General features: G+C 38.2%; 1 protein-coding gene and 1 pseudogene across 1 annotated transcript in view; one reads left to right on the top strand and one right to left on the bottom strand.

Annotated features, from left to right (window-relative positions):
- Positions 1-12698, bottom strand: part of SH2D4B (SH2 domain containing 4B) — a 213153-nt gene that overhangs the window by 109527 nt on the left and 90928 nt on the right. The gene's annotated exons all lie outside the window — the stretch shown is intronic.
- On the top strand, positions 639-5423 carry LOC141520447 (POU domain, class 5, transcription factor 1 pseudogene; annotated as a pseudogene).

Raw genomic sequence — 12698 nt, 5'->3', positions numbered from 1 at the left:
GAAACCTGCTTTCTAATTTAGACTATGCCTCTAGCTAGCTTTATGACTTTGGTCAAGTCTCCAACTTTCTCTGCAGAAAGCACAGAACTGTAAGTGCTCTTATTTACAAGAAGTAAATGAAATTTCACTCTGGTTAACTAAAATAGTGTGAGATGATTAATAAAAATGAATCAACTCAAATATTCTCAGGACAAAGTGCAGTAATGCCACATGTTTAAGGGAACTAAAAAAGCTTAGAGATTTAGATGATCAGGATTCTATACATAATAATTGCTCAGTAGATGCTATTACTGATTTGACAAGCTAAGTTTCTTAGAATACTTCTGGTTCCTTCATAGTTGAACTTTCATTCATTCATTTGTCATGGTATTTATTGAATGCCTACTAGACAGTTTGTAGTTCTACAGTTATTTCAGTCATATCCAAATCTTCGTGGTCCCAATTGTGGTTTTATTTGCAGGGGTACTGCAGTGGTTTGCTATTTCCTTCTCTTATTCATGTTATAGATGAGGAAACTGAGGCAAACAGGGTTAAGTGACTTATCCCAGAGTCTCACAGCTGGTATTTGCATTCAGGAAGATGAGTCTTCCTGACTACAGATCCAGCATGCTATTCATTGGGCCCTAAACTGCCCTACTATGAGCAGTGCAGATTTGAAAGGAATGAATGATCCCACACTTCCAAGAATTGACCATATTGTTGGTGAGAGTTATGCATATAAGTGTATATATATATATATATATGAATGAAAAAGTTAAGTAACAATTGAAGAAAGTGATCACTAAGTCAAAGAGTGACTAGTACTAGAAGAATTCAGAAGAATGAGAAAGAGATGTGAACTGGACCTTAAAGTAGGTGTATGATTTGGATGCATAGACCAGGCAGAGGAGACCTTCAGAAAGGGATAGGTGCCATCATGAATAAAGATAACTTGCAAATAAAACACATTCATAGACAAAAGAAGACACTGACCTAACTAGAACAAAGGGTTCAAGAAGCTTGGAAATAATGGGTTATCTCATTAAAAAGTTGGCTTCTTGGGGGCAGCTAGGTGGCACAGTGGATAGAGCACCGGCCCTGGAGTGACTAGTACCTGAGTTCAAATCCAGCCTCAGACACTTAATAATTACCTAGCTGTGTGGCCTTGGGCAAGTCACTTAACCCTATTTGCCTTGCAAAAAGAAAAAGTTGGCTTCTTCTCTGTCAACCAAAAGTCTTACCCACTCTCATCTTCCTTAAGGGGGAACTAGGATCTTGCTAGTAAAGGTCACTAATTTGTGCTATATTCTCTTCTAATATTTCTAGTGCCATCTTGAGGTGCATTGGAGTTTGGGTAGATTCTATTTACTGGAGTTCACTTAAGGAGAAGAAAAGTCAAAAGAAAGGGGATAAAAGTGTTCCTCTTCTTGGGCAGCCCTTTTGCCCACCAGATAGAACTGAGCCAAGAGACCAATTACCAATAAAGTTCAGAATGCATTGACTGATCCTGAGGCATGATGACTAGGGTGGTCTTACTTTGCAAAGTGATGATAAGAAGCAACAGTTGTGGCAATAGTAGTATGAGAAGTCTACAGAAGCATCAGTGAAGCAGATTAACAGTGAACAGCAGTTTTGGAAGATAGTAGATGACAACACCAGCAACACAGAATTTCAGGATCACAACAAGGAACAGCAGCAAGTCAACAACAACAGTGAGAAACAGCCAACTGTTCAAAATAGAATGTACAATACTGACATTTCTCCTTATTTCAAAATGTGATTTTCCAGGGATTTGTTCTCTTCTCCATTGGCATATGATTGTGTGGGAGATACTGCTCATTTATGTATAGAGACTGAAAATGATCTTACTGAGTGATTTTTGTTTAATTGTTTTGATATTCTGCTTTAATCTAATACTTAAAAAATCCCTGCTCTGTTTACAGGGCAGGTCCTCAGTGGAGCTTCATCCATCCTCAACATTGAATCCAAGTAGTCTGTGATACGAGAGTTGAGTGTGAAACTCATTACATTATCTCACAAACCTTTTCACAGTCCCTTTGTTATTTGATTTAAGGGCACTAGAAAAGTATTGGTAACTGTCATTTCTTTTCTCCCATCCTTTTATCCTCTTGTCCTCTAACAGACCTTTCATGACATCCTGCCAAACATGTAACTGCAAGTTTCCATGAGTCCCTAGAAATTCAATATCATTAAAGCTAAAGTAAAAAGTTCCCTAACTAAACCTGGTCAATTATTTTCAACCCTCCTCTGCCTTCACTCAGTGAGAACCTGGATCATGGTATTATAATGAACAAAGCCCTAAGATACTATTAAACCTGCTGTAGAAAAATTACCAGACATGTAATAAGCATTCAGAGATTAGAGAAAGATACAGAGCATTTATCCTCAAGGTTGTCCTAATTCTAAAGCATATTCTCATGTTCTTGGAAATTGCCTATTAACTGAGCCCAGGGGTCCCTAAGGGATACATAGGTAGATTCAACTATTATGTCAGGGAAGCAACTCCAATCGAGTCCTTTCTTTGGAAAAAAAATTAGTAATTCTGGTCGTTTATGGTCTTTTTGTACTTTTAAAGTGGACAATACTTCATGGGTAATAATTGCTGAAATTGTAAACTCTGTGGGTTTTCATGGTCACAAAACATTGCTATCTCTAAAAGTTGAAAGAAAATTTGGTTGAAGGGTCTAGATGTTCTTCTGGCCCAATGGAAGCCTCAGGGAGTGTTTTGGACTGACAGTTTGAATTAAAGTAAAAAAGTTTTTCCAGGAGCTGATATCTTTAAAATCTCCTGCCTTTTCTCCTTCAATACTCAATCCTTTACAGACGCCATTGTTAAGCTCCTCATGTCTCTACCAAAACAACTTCATTTACTCCTTTTTTCTCATTTATTTATTTATTTATTTATTCTTATTTCGTACAAATAATGTTTTAAGTCCAAATAACTTTCCTTCTCAGAACTGTCCTTCCAGTTTCAGTGCTAAGCAAAAAGTAAAATTTGAAATAACTAAAAGCAGTAAACTATCATTCTATCAATTCCATTCAAAACAGTTTAGTCACCTCTTATGCATTTGACGATTTGTTAGGTGTGCAGGAGGATACAGGTTAGGTGACAATAAACCTGCCCTAAAAGAAGCTCTTTATTGTCTCATATGACTATAAGAATATTTCCTGCCATGAACCACTCTCCCAACTCTGATACAGAGTCAGTCCTTCAAACCATAAGCTCTACACTTACACTATGAGTTCCCTGAAAGAAGAAAGTATTTTTTTGTCTTTATATATCCATCACTTAGAACAGTACCTAGAACATAATAAATCATTTTAAAAATGCTTATTCATTATTCAACGATCAGCAAATATTTGGAACAATATTGTAGCATCCAAGGGGCTGTGAGAGATATGAGAGGATGTAACTGGAAGCTGATCTCTTAGTTTACTTGAAACAATGATATTTGAAGAGTATTGTTTTTCATTGAAAATCTGCCATCATCACCTTCAACCTTCTCATCATCAATACCAACACAAAGAGTACCGTTCATCATCATATGATCAAATAATAGTCAATGACTGACCCCAGAGTGATGTCATACTATATACTTATAAACAAGGTTAAATAGAAACAGTCCATGCCCTTCTAAGACTTTAGACAGTAGGAACATTATAGATACCAGCTGACAAATGGCAAACATGGGTTAAGAAAAGAGAATGGTCACAGGAATTGAACAAAGACAGAAAAGTAAAATGCTGAAAAAGCATTGGAAGGATCATAGGCTCATATATTTGAGTCAGAAGGGAAATTTGAGGGCATGGGATCCAAACCCATCATTTTACAGATGGGGAAACTGAGACCCCCAGAGAAGTTAAGTAACATGTACTGAGCCTTGCAGCTAAAAAGCATGAAAATTTCCTGAGAGTTTATCTCCAATTTTCATCTTTAGAATATTACAAACTTAGATACACTTGAGAAGTTAACATTTACCATTTAATTTCACCTCCCAGTGGTGCCATCAGAAGTTATGAGAGCAATTTTCTCCAACTTGGGGGAATTGATATGATTATAATGCTCAGCTTAATTTTTCAGTAATTGTCTCTGGCATCCAGGGAGGAATCCTTAGCTGTTACATGCAAGCATGAAATATTGGAATTTCTACCCCAATAAATCTCCACATTTGTCCTGGCATTCCCACTGCTTCTTCAGAAAGAACATAGTACCTTGAACCCTCTAAGACACTATTTGTTAACTGAATGAAAAAATAATTTCCTGGACAAAACCTTATGTAAATAGGCATGGAAAGTCATATTGACTCAATTCTGAAACTACTTAAAAGAAGGGAAGCATTAGTTATGACAATGGAGGATTCCAGTCCTAACTCTGCCAGTAATCAGCATTGGCATAGCCAGACACCTGGCTCCTGAATAGGAGCCCCAACCCTGGGGGTGGTGGGGCAGGAGGGTCAGAGCCTACGTGGAATTGTCCAGGCTTTCAAGGCCCGCCTGAAGGGATTGGAATCAAACCAGGGCCTGATGGGTGAGGAATGGTCCCATGTCATTTCTATGACATGTGGGGAGAAATGTCTATTGTGAGCCTCACTCCAATGTGGGAATTATGGCTCCACCTGCACAGGAGATTGCTGCACCCAACGGCGATGCAGGAGCTGGGATTGAGAGCCCTTCCTAAGGCAGCTTCCCAGAGCTCCCCGGCCACTGCTCCAGTCTCCAACATTAAACCAGAGGAGAGTGGAGACAAGCAGCTACAGGAGGCCCCTTCCTCAAAGGAACTGGAGTAGTTTGCCAAGGAGCTAAAGCGGAAGAGGATCACTCTGGGCTATACCCAGCCTGGTGTGGGCATCACCTTGGGGGCACTCTTTGGGAAAGTTTTTAGCCAGACCACGCTCTGTGGTTTTGAGGCCCGACAACTTAGCTTCAAGAACATATGTAACCTCCAACCTCTGCTACAGAAGTGGCTAGAAGCAGCTGATGACAATGACCACCTTCAGGAGATGTGCAAGGCTGAGACAGTCCTTCAACAAGCCAGAAAGAGGAAACGCATAAGCATTGAGAATGGAGGTGGGGGAAGCTTGGAGAACATGGTTCTGCAGTGCCCCAAACCCATGCTTCAGCAGATTAACAATATTGCTGAGCAGCTGGGCCTTGACAAAGATGTTGTCCAGGCTTGGTTTTGTGACGGGAGCCAGAAGGGTAAGTGAAGCAATGGCAACTCACCCCAGAGGATTTTGAGGCAACTGGCTCCTTCCCTGGGGGACCTATACCTTTGCCCCTACCTCCAGGCCCTCCTTTCAGTCATCCCAGATACAAGGCCCCTGATTTCACTACTCTTTATTCCCCAGCTCCTTTCACAGAGGGGGGGATACATTTTCCCTCTCTCTGTTACCCCTCTGGGCTCTAACATGCATTCAAGCTGAAGGACCAGTCCATCCTTGGACAGAGAAGGTGAGAGAATAGAGATGAGAAACCCAACAAAATATTTCGAGGTCTGGGAGTTGGTCAATTGAGTTTTCTATATCCTGGGAGTATTTAGGAACAGGGAAGAATGAGATCACTATTTCAGAGATTCATAAACAGATTTTTGAGAAGAATGGGTGGGAGGGAAGTTGGAAAATTTGTTTATTAGTTTTATATCTCTTTTATCTCCCATTTCTTAAATAAGACAATCTTAAGCAAGTTATATTGAATCAAAGCCCTTCAAATATTTAAATACCTCTATTGGGTCTTCCCTTCTGACTCCTCCAAATTAAACATTTGCTTCAACCTTTCAATATAAAATAGTTAGTATTTTACGTGGTATTTTAATGTTTGCAAAGAACTTTTCAATTTATCTTATTTGATCCTTAAAACAATCCTGTAAGGTGTTGCTGTTTAATATCAGAGAGGAAACTGAGATGAGAGAAGTTAAATTGTTCATTTTGGGTCCTAAAAAACCAAAAGTAGATTTTAACTTCGGTCATCCTGACTCTTCAGTCTTAACATTATGTATATTGTTGTCGGGTCATATAACATGATCTTTACATACTTTCTCCTCTTGGTCCTTATAGAATGGAATGCCACAAACTGAATATTACATACTTGATTTGGTGTGATTAGGAGAAAGCAATTAGGTGGTATATGGATAGAATACTAGGTCTACAACCGGGAAGATCACAGTTCAAATTTGGCTGAAGATCATTATCAGTTGTGCGACGCTGGGAAAGTCACTTAACCAACCCTGTTTACCTCAGTTTCCTTGACTGTAAAATGAACTAGAGAAGGAAATGGCAAAAAAAAGAAGACACTAATTTTTCCCAAGAAAATCCCAAGTGGAGGCAGAGTTGAATGTGATTGAGCAACAAGGACAAAGAACATCAAGACTTTACCACCCCTCTTAAAATTATATACTTATTAATGTAGCATAAAGTCTGATTTCAAGCAAACCCCAGTTCAAATCTCATCTCCGACTTTTCCTGTTTCTTCATCTATAAAATGGGGATATAACAACAGTACCTAACCTCCTAGGGTTGCTATGAGGTTCAAATGAGATCATTTTTGTAAAATGTTTATAAATGCTTTGACATAGTGCATAGTAGCTTTTTTTTCTGCTGTTTTCATATAATTGGTTTGTATTGAATTTGTGATTTGATAAGATGTTACATTTTCCTAAGAATTATCTATCCTTCATCACCAACAGTTATTAAGTTATATCACTATGTCTTTGCTTCACTACTGCAGTAGGATTATTGGATCATGGATCTAATTTGGCAGTTACTTTTAGGCACCAGGATAACTTGCCTCAACCTACCCAAGAGATCTGACACAAGTTTTAGTATGTCATTCCTTTTGTGCTCTCCCTTTTAACTCTAGGGTCAAATACACACTACACTAGATTTGAAAATTCATTTTAACCTTAAAACTCCCTACTATGATCCAGTCAGATTCACCTTGTTTTCTCACAGAATATGCCATCTTGCATTTCTAAGCATTTTCACCTTCTTTTCACACACTTCTCCCCCTTAGTTTCAAAGCTTAGTAGAAATTTCCTTCATACAAGAACTTTCCAGGATTCCTACTTAGTGCTTTAGGAAGGAACCAATCATGAAGTGTGCTGACTATAGTCTAGATATTGTTAAATGCTTTATAAACAGAGCTTTGAATATATGTGAAATGGAAGATGAAGTAGAAAAATGCAAAAGAACTTTTAACTCTGACTTAGGACAATGAAGTCACCATATGGACTGAACATCCCAGTCCCAGTTGTGCTTATAAGCTTCCAGAAGGGAACAAAAGGGAAAAGACAGATTGAACTGGAAGGAGATACGCACTGCAGCTTTTGTGAGGACATCAATTCCCATTTTGTGTTGTCAACTACACAAAACTTGGATCATTTGTACAAAAATTAAGGGCATCCTTAGTGAGGGAAAAGAAAGACTATCTTGAGCAAGCAATGATCTTGACAATTAACTAATAGGATATAGGAACAATATTCTTTTTTGATTAAAAATAAAATTCGATACAGTATAGCAAAAAGCCCTTAGCACTGCTTTAAAAGACCTTTTCCATGAAGGTGTCTCCCCACTATATTTCAGAATTCTCTGAAAGATCACAATCCCCTAATCCTAAACATAAAGCTATGGTCACTAAATGTGCCACCATTATGGAGATCTAACCAAGGAATTCCTGAGTGTAGGGTTCCTCTAGAATCATATTGGTATTGGTAAATGGATGACATTGTTCTCAAAACATTGTTCTGAGCTTAGTGAAAAATTAATAATTCAAACTTTTGATTTTGCTATCCACACATAGTGGCTATATGAAATGTCTTTTTGCAACTTAGTGTTCACTTATGGACTATTGCAACACAAGTAATGACGTTTTTTAAAAAATCTTTAAGGCAATGGGGTTGGGTGACTTTCCCAGGGTCACACAGCTGGGTAATTAAATGTCTGGGGTCACATTTGAACTTGGTCCTAATGACTTCAGGGCTGGTCTTCTATCCACTGCGCCACCTAAGCTGCCCCACAATGACCTTTTTTAATATCAATGTTATGGCAATCAAATACAATGGATTGTAGGATGAAAAATGAATAAAAGGCAATGAGATACAGGATTGGGTGAGTAAAGGCAAAGAATGGGATTAATTTCAAAGTTATTGTTGAATTGCAAAGGGAGAAAATAGCTGCCAACAACTGATGGAAAGAGAAGATGGGCTGTTTGTCAAGGGCAAAGGATAACAGTTGAAACCAGTGCTCCTCTCCTAACAGAAATTGAAAGCTACCAACCAGCTTGTGAATGTGGTAAGAGAGAACATGGAAAGAGTTATATGTAGTGTTGGAGAGAATTTCCAGATTTATGGAATTGCAGACATTTGAATTTTTAAAAGATTATGTTTTTATGTTTGCATTTAGTCTCCCCTCATAGAACTTAAGTAGGGATTGTTTTACATGAGTGTAACCTCCAAGCCTAGCACAATATTGACAGATGATAAATGGCATAGTGGAAGGGGTAGATTAAAAGGTTTTAGTTTCTAGTCTTCAGTTTTCTTATCTGTAAAATGAGGTTTGGATTCAGTAAGTTTTTAATTTTCTAACCATGCTGTAAATGTTTTAACACTTGACTCAAAGACACACACACACACACACACACACACACACACACACACAGACACAGACACACACACACACACACACACACACACACAAACACACACACAGACACAGTCCTTTACATAATCAGAAAAACAATAAAAACCTTCATTCAAATCAAAAAGGCCTTCCCATCTCTAGGCCTCAGTTTTCCCATCTGTAAAATGATGTAGTTGGACTTATATGACCTCTGAAAGCTCTTCAGCTTAGACACTACAATCCTAAATTACAAGAAAGAACATTCACTTGAGAAGTGGAGAAGGATTTTCTTGACCTAGAGTCATGGCATAGCCATGATTCCCCTAGAAAAGATGATAATTATGCCCTTTCCTGATTTTTCTTAATTCTGAAAATTCCAAAATTGAATATTTTTCAAGTTAGCTGGGTGTGGAGTCAGGAAGGTTCAGATATTTACTAGCTGTAGGACCTAGGCAAGTTACTTAACCCTCAGTTTCCTCATCATCTGTAAAATGAAACAAAGAAGGAAATGGCAAACCATTCCAGTATATTAGCCAAGAAAATCCCAAATGGGACCACAAAGACATGATTAAACAACTGGACAACAACCACAATAACAAAATGATGTCACTCTCTTTCCTAAAGTGTAAAGGAATTGATCCGTGGATAGCCCCCTCTATCCTGAGATGTTTCTTGCCAAATAATCCACAAACCTGCTTTGATTCTACAACACAGTATTTTATCCCAAAATAAACATCAAAATAAGTCCAGAATTTGTATTTAGCCTGAATATTATATTGTTGCTGATTATTTAATATATTTTACCCAGTGAATTTCTTATATCAAAAGCTGTAAAAATAATTCGCCATTGCAGAGCCATCCAGTTTGAATTCTTGGGTCTGTTGCTGCTCTTATTTGACCTGGAAAATTGTGAAGGATTTACAAAAGGCAGACACTAAAATTGACAATAGATTGTCCATTCCCTAGAGTCACAAACTGCTTGGAGACATGGTGCTGAGAGATGAATCTTTGTTCCATTCTAAATTTAATCCCTTTACTTAATTAGTTAATGACACCGATACTGCCACCATGTTCACCTCCTACCATTCTGCAATTCACCCTATGGCTCATTTTTCACCCTGACCCCTTGTACATCTTGCCCTAGAGTCAGGCTTGGCTGCATGGAGGCAAGAGATGATGGAAACTGGCCAGTCTACTCCTGGGAAGATCGATTTCAGTCACAGGAGAGGAAGGGTCTTGCTTATCGCTACTGCTTCCTTCTTACTTTGCTGAGTAAAGTTGAAGTCACAGAAATACATTTGAAATATCCAGAAAGACATTTACCACTATATCCATTCCTGAAGCTGTTCTATTGGGAATCTCCATGAAGAGAAAACACAATGGACAAGAATAGGCACTATTTTGCCATACTTACCTGAAATATCCTCTCAAGCCACTCCTACTTTCTCTATCGGGGGGAATAATTAAGGGTTCACAGAAATATTGTGAGACAAATGAAATAGTATGAAAACAATGAGTCCTTTAGAAGAATAAATCAAAAGTATTTTGGACTAATATTTCTCTCTCCTCACCTATTGTTTGATCTAGAATCTGTCAAGAACTTTCAATAATCCATGAAAATTAATAATTATCAACTGGAATCTCATGCTCTTCAAGCTACTTGATTTGGCAAGAATAATAACTCATGGGGCAGCTAGCTGGTGCAGTGGACAAAGCAGTGGCCCTGGAGTCAGGAGTACCTGGGTTCAAATCTTGTCTCAGACACTTAATAAGTACCTAGCTGTGTGGCCTTGGGCAAGCCACTTAACCCCATTTGCCTTGCAAAAACCTAAAAAAAACCCAAAAAGAATAACTCATTCCCTAGGCAGCTAGGTGATGTAGTAGTTAAAATGCTGAGCCTGAAACCAGGAAAATCTAAGTTTAAATCTGGCTTCAGATCCTTCTAGCTGTGTGATCTTGGGTAAGTCATTGATCTCTAATCTATCTCAGTTTCATCAACTGTAAAATGAGGATTGTTGTGAAAACTAAATGAGAATATATTTGTAAGGCACTTAGGATAGTTCCTGGCACATTACTTAATAAATTCTTATTCCCTCTTTTCCTCCCCTTTTCCTCACTTAGATCTCATGAGAAATTTGAAAAGACTGGGGAGGTGACTTTCTTCTGGTTTTAGGGTTGGACTTCATTCAGAATAGATGTATTCCCCCCCTCTCCTTAAAAAGGGAAAGCATCACCAGACTAGTTCTCAGAATTGCTCTGAAACTTAGAATGCCAATTTGACTTCTTGCCTCCAGGAGTCAGCAAAAGAACAAGCTAGAAAGATTCTAATAAGAGAAATGTAATGTCTTGAGTTGATTAGAAAAGATAAGGTCAAAAGATATACAAGGTCTTTCCCTGAGTCCATTTAGTATCTCTCATTTCTGCCAGGAAATGTTCTCTCAGATTCCCCCTTTGACCCTTCTTTATCAGTCATAGGATCTAACATAAGTATCAACTGGTCCTGTAACTCCATCCTTGTTCCAGAAATATCTGTATCTCTGTCTTTAAGATAATACTTAAGAATGATATTCTTTATTTATCTAAACTAAGCTAGAAATTTCACACAAAATCCATATGAATTCAAGTTCTAATTAAATGTTCCTCTCTTTTTTCTAGGGCAAAATCCTATCCATTTATTCAGTGGGGTGAAGTCAACTGAGCCCTCTATTTTGTACTACTTGACTGGGAAGGGAAAGAAACCATTAGATATTGAAATCCCTTCCTGGAACAGTATGACCACCTTCTTATGATGGGGACATTCAATCTTCATGACCTTCCTGAGTCCTAAACATTCATACTCAAGTGAAAAAAAAAAACCTATTGTGCTCATCCCAAAGAAGTGGAAAGTTGAAGAGCAGGAGCCAAGTCATTTTCCTGAGCCAAGTCAAACTAGCAATGGAGTATGGAATTCCAGCTGGTCTGGGCTGATGTCAACACAAGTCTGGGGCTCAGGCATGAGGGGAAAGAGATCTCTATTCTCATCTTGACTTTGCTATGGATTACTTATGTGACCCAAGGCAAGTTTTCTTTCCTCTGAGTCTCATTTGTTTACTTACTAGAAATGGTGGCTAGTGCCATCTTTGTATATATTCTGTATATGTATGTGTGTTATACAAATATATATATATATGTATATATATAATTTTATGCACATATATATGGTTATTCTGAATCCTTCTGCCAGATTGTAATCTCTATGAGGGCTAGGACTCATTTGCTTTTGTATTTTAGAATAGTATCTGGTATATAGTATGTATTCAATAAACTTGTTGCCTGCTCTTTGACCGAGGACAATTGTAATAGAAAATATCCAGGTAACACCATGTTAAATTATATTATCCCCTTCATATAAAGACAATATGGCAAAAATAGATGAGTGTTTGCCTTAGGATTAGGTTCAAATCTTGCCTCTGATAATAACCTTTAGCTTTTCTGTAATTCAGACTCACTAGGACTTAGCAAAGATATGTTGAAGATCTGTCTAAAGTCCCAGTGATACATCCCTTGCAATGCCATATGCCTCATCTTCATTGGTTTTCCAAGTCTCCTGATTTTCCAAATTGCTCCCTGGGTGTCTGTCACTCTGGGAAGCTAGAGGATACAGTGCATAGAGCACCTGACCTGGAGTCAAGAAAACCTGAATTCAAATTCTGTTTCAGACACTTACTAGCTGTGTGATCGACATTTAACCTTGTTTCCTTCAGCATGCTCAACTGTAAAATGAATCAAAGAAGGAAATGGCAAACCGCTCAAGTAGCTTTGCCAAGAAAATGCTAAAATGACATGTGACATTTCTGATACAACTGGACAGCAGCAACAACAGTCTGCCATTATTTCTTCAGTGGTAGCTGAACTTGTAAACATGGATCTCACTAGCGGTTGAAAGAGGTAGAAATTTGGGGGCGCTTCAAAACTAGACCAAGCAAATTCATGCACCAGTATTCACCAGATGGCACAGTTGTTATTCTTTCAGACCTGAAGTCTTTTCTATCTCACGGAACCTTTACAATACCAATGCACTTTAATAAAGATAACATAGAACATACT

Source organism: Macrotis lagotis, chromosome 4 (genome assembly GCF_037893015.1).
Source record: "Macrotis lagotis isolate mMagLag1 chromosome 4, bilby.v1.9.chrom.fasta, whole genome shotgun sequence".
NCBI lineage: Eukaryota > Metazoa > Chordata > Mammalia > Peramelemorphia > Peramelidae > Macrotis > Macrotis lagotis.
The sequence above is the reverse complement of the archived record's forward strand: the minus strand, read 5'-3'. Positions and strand labels throughout refer to the sequence as shown.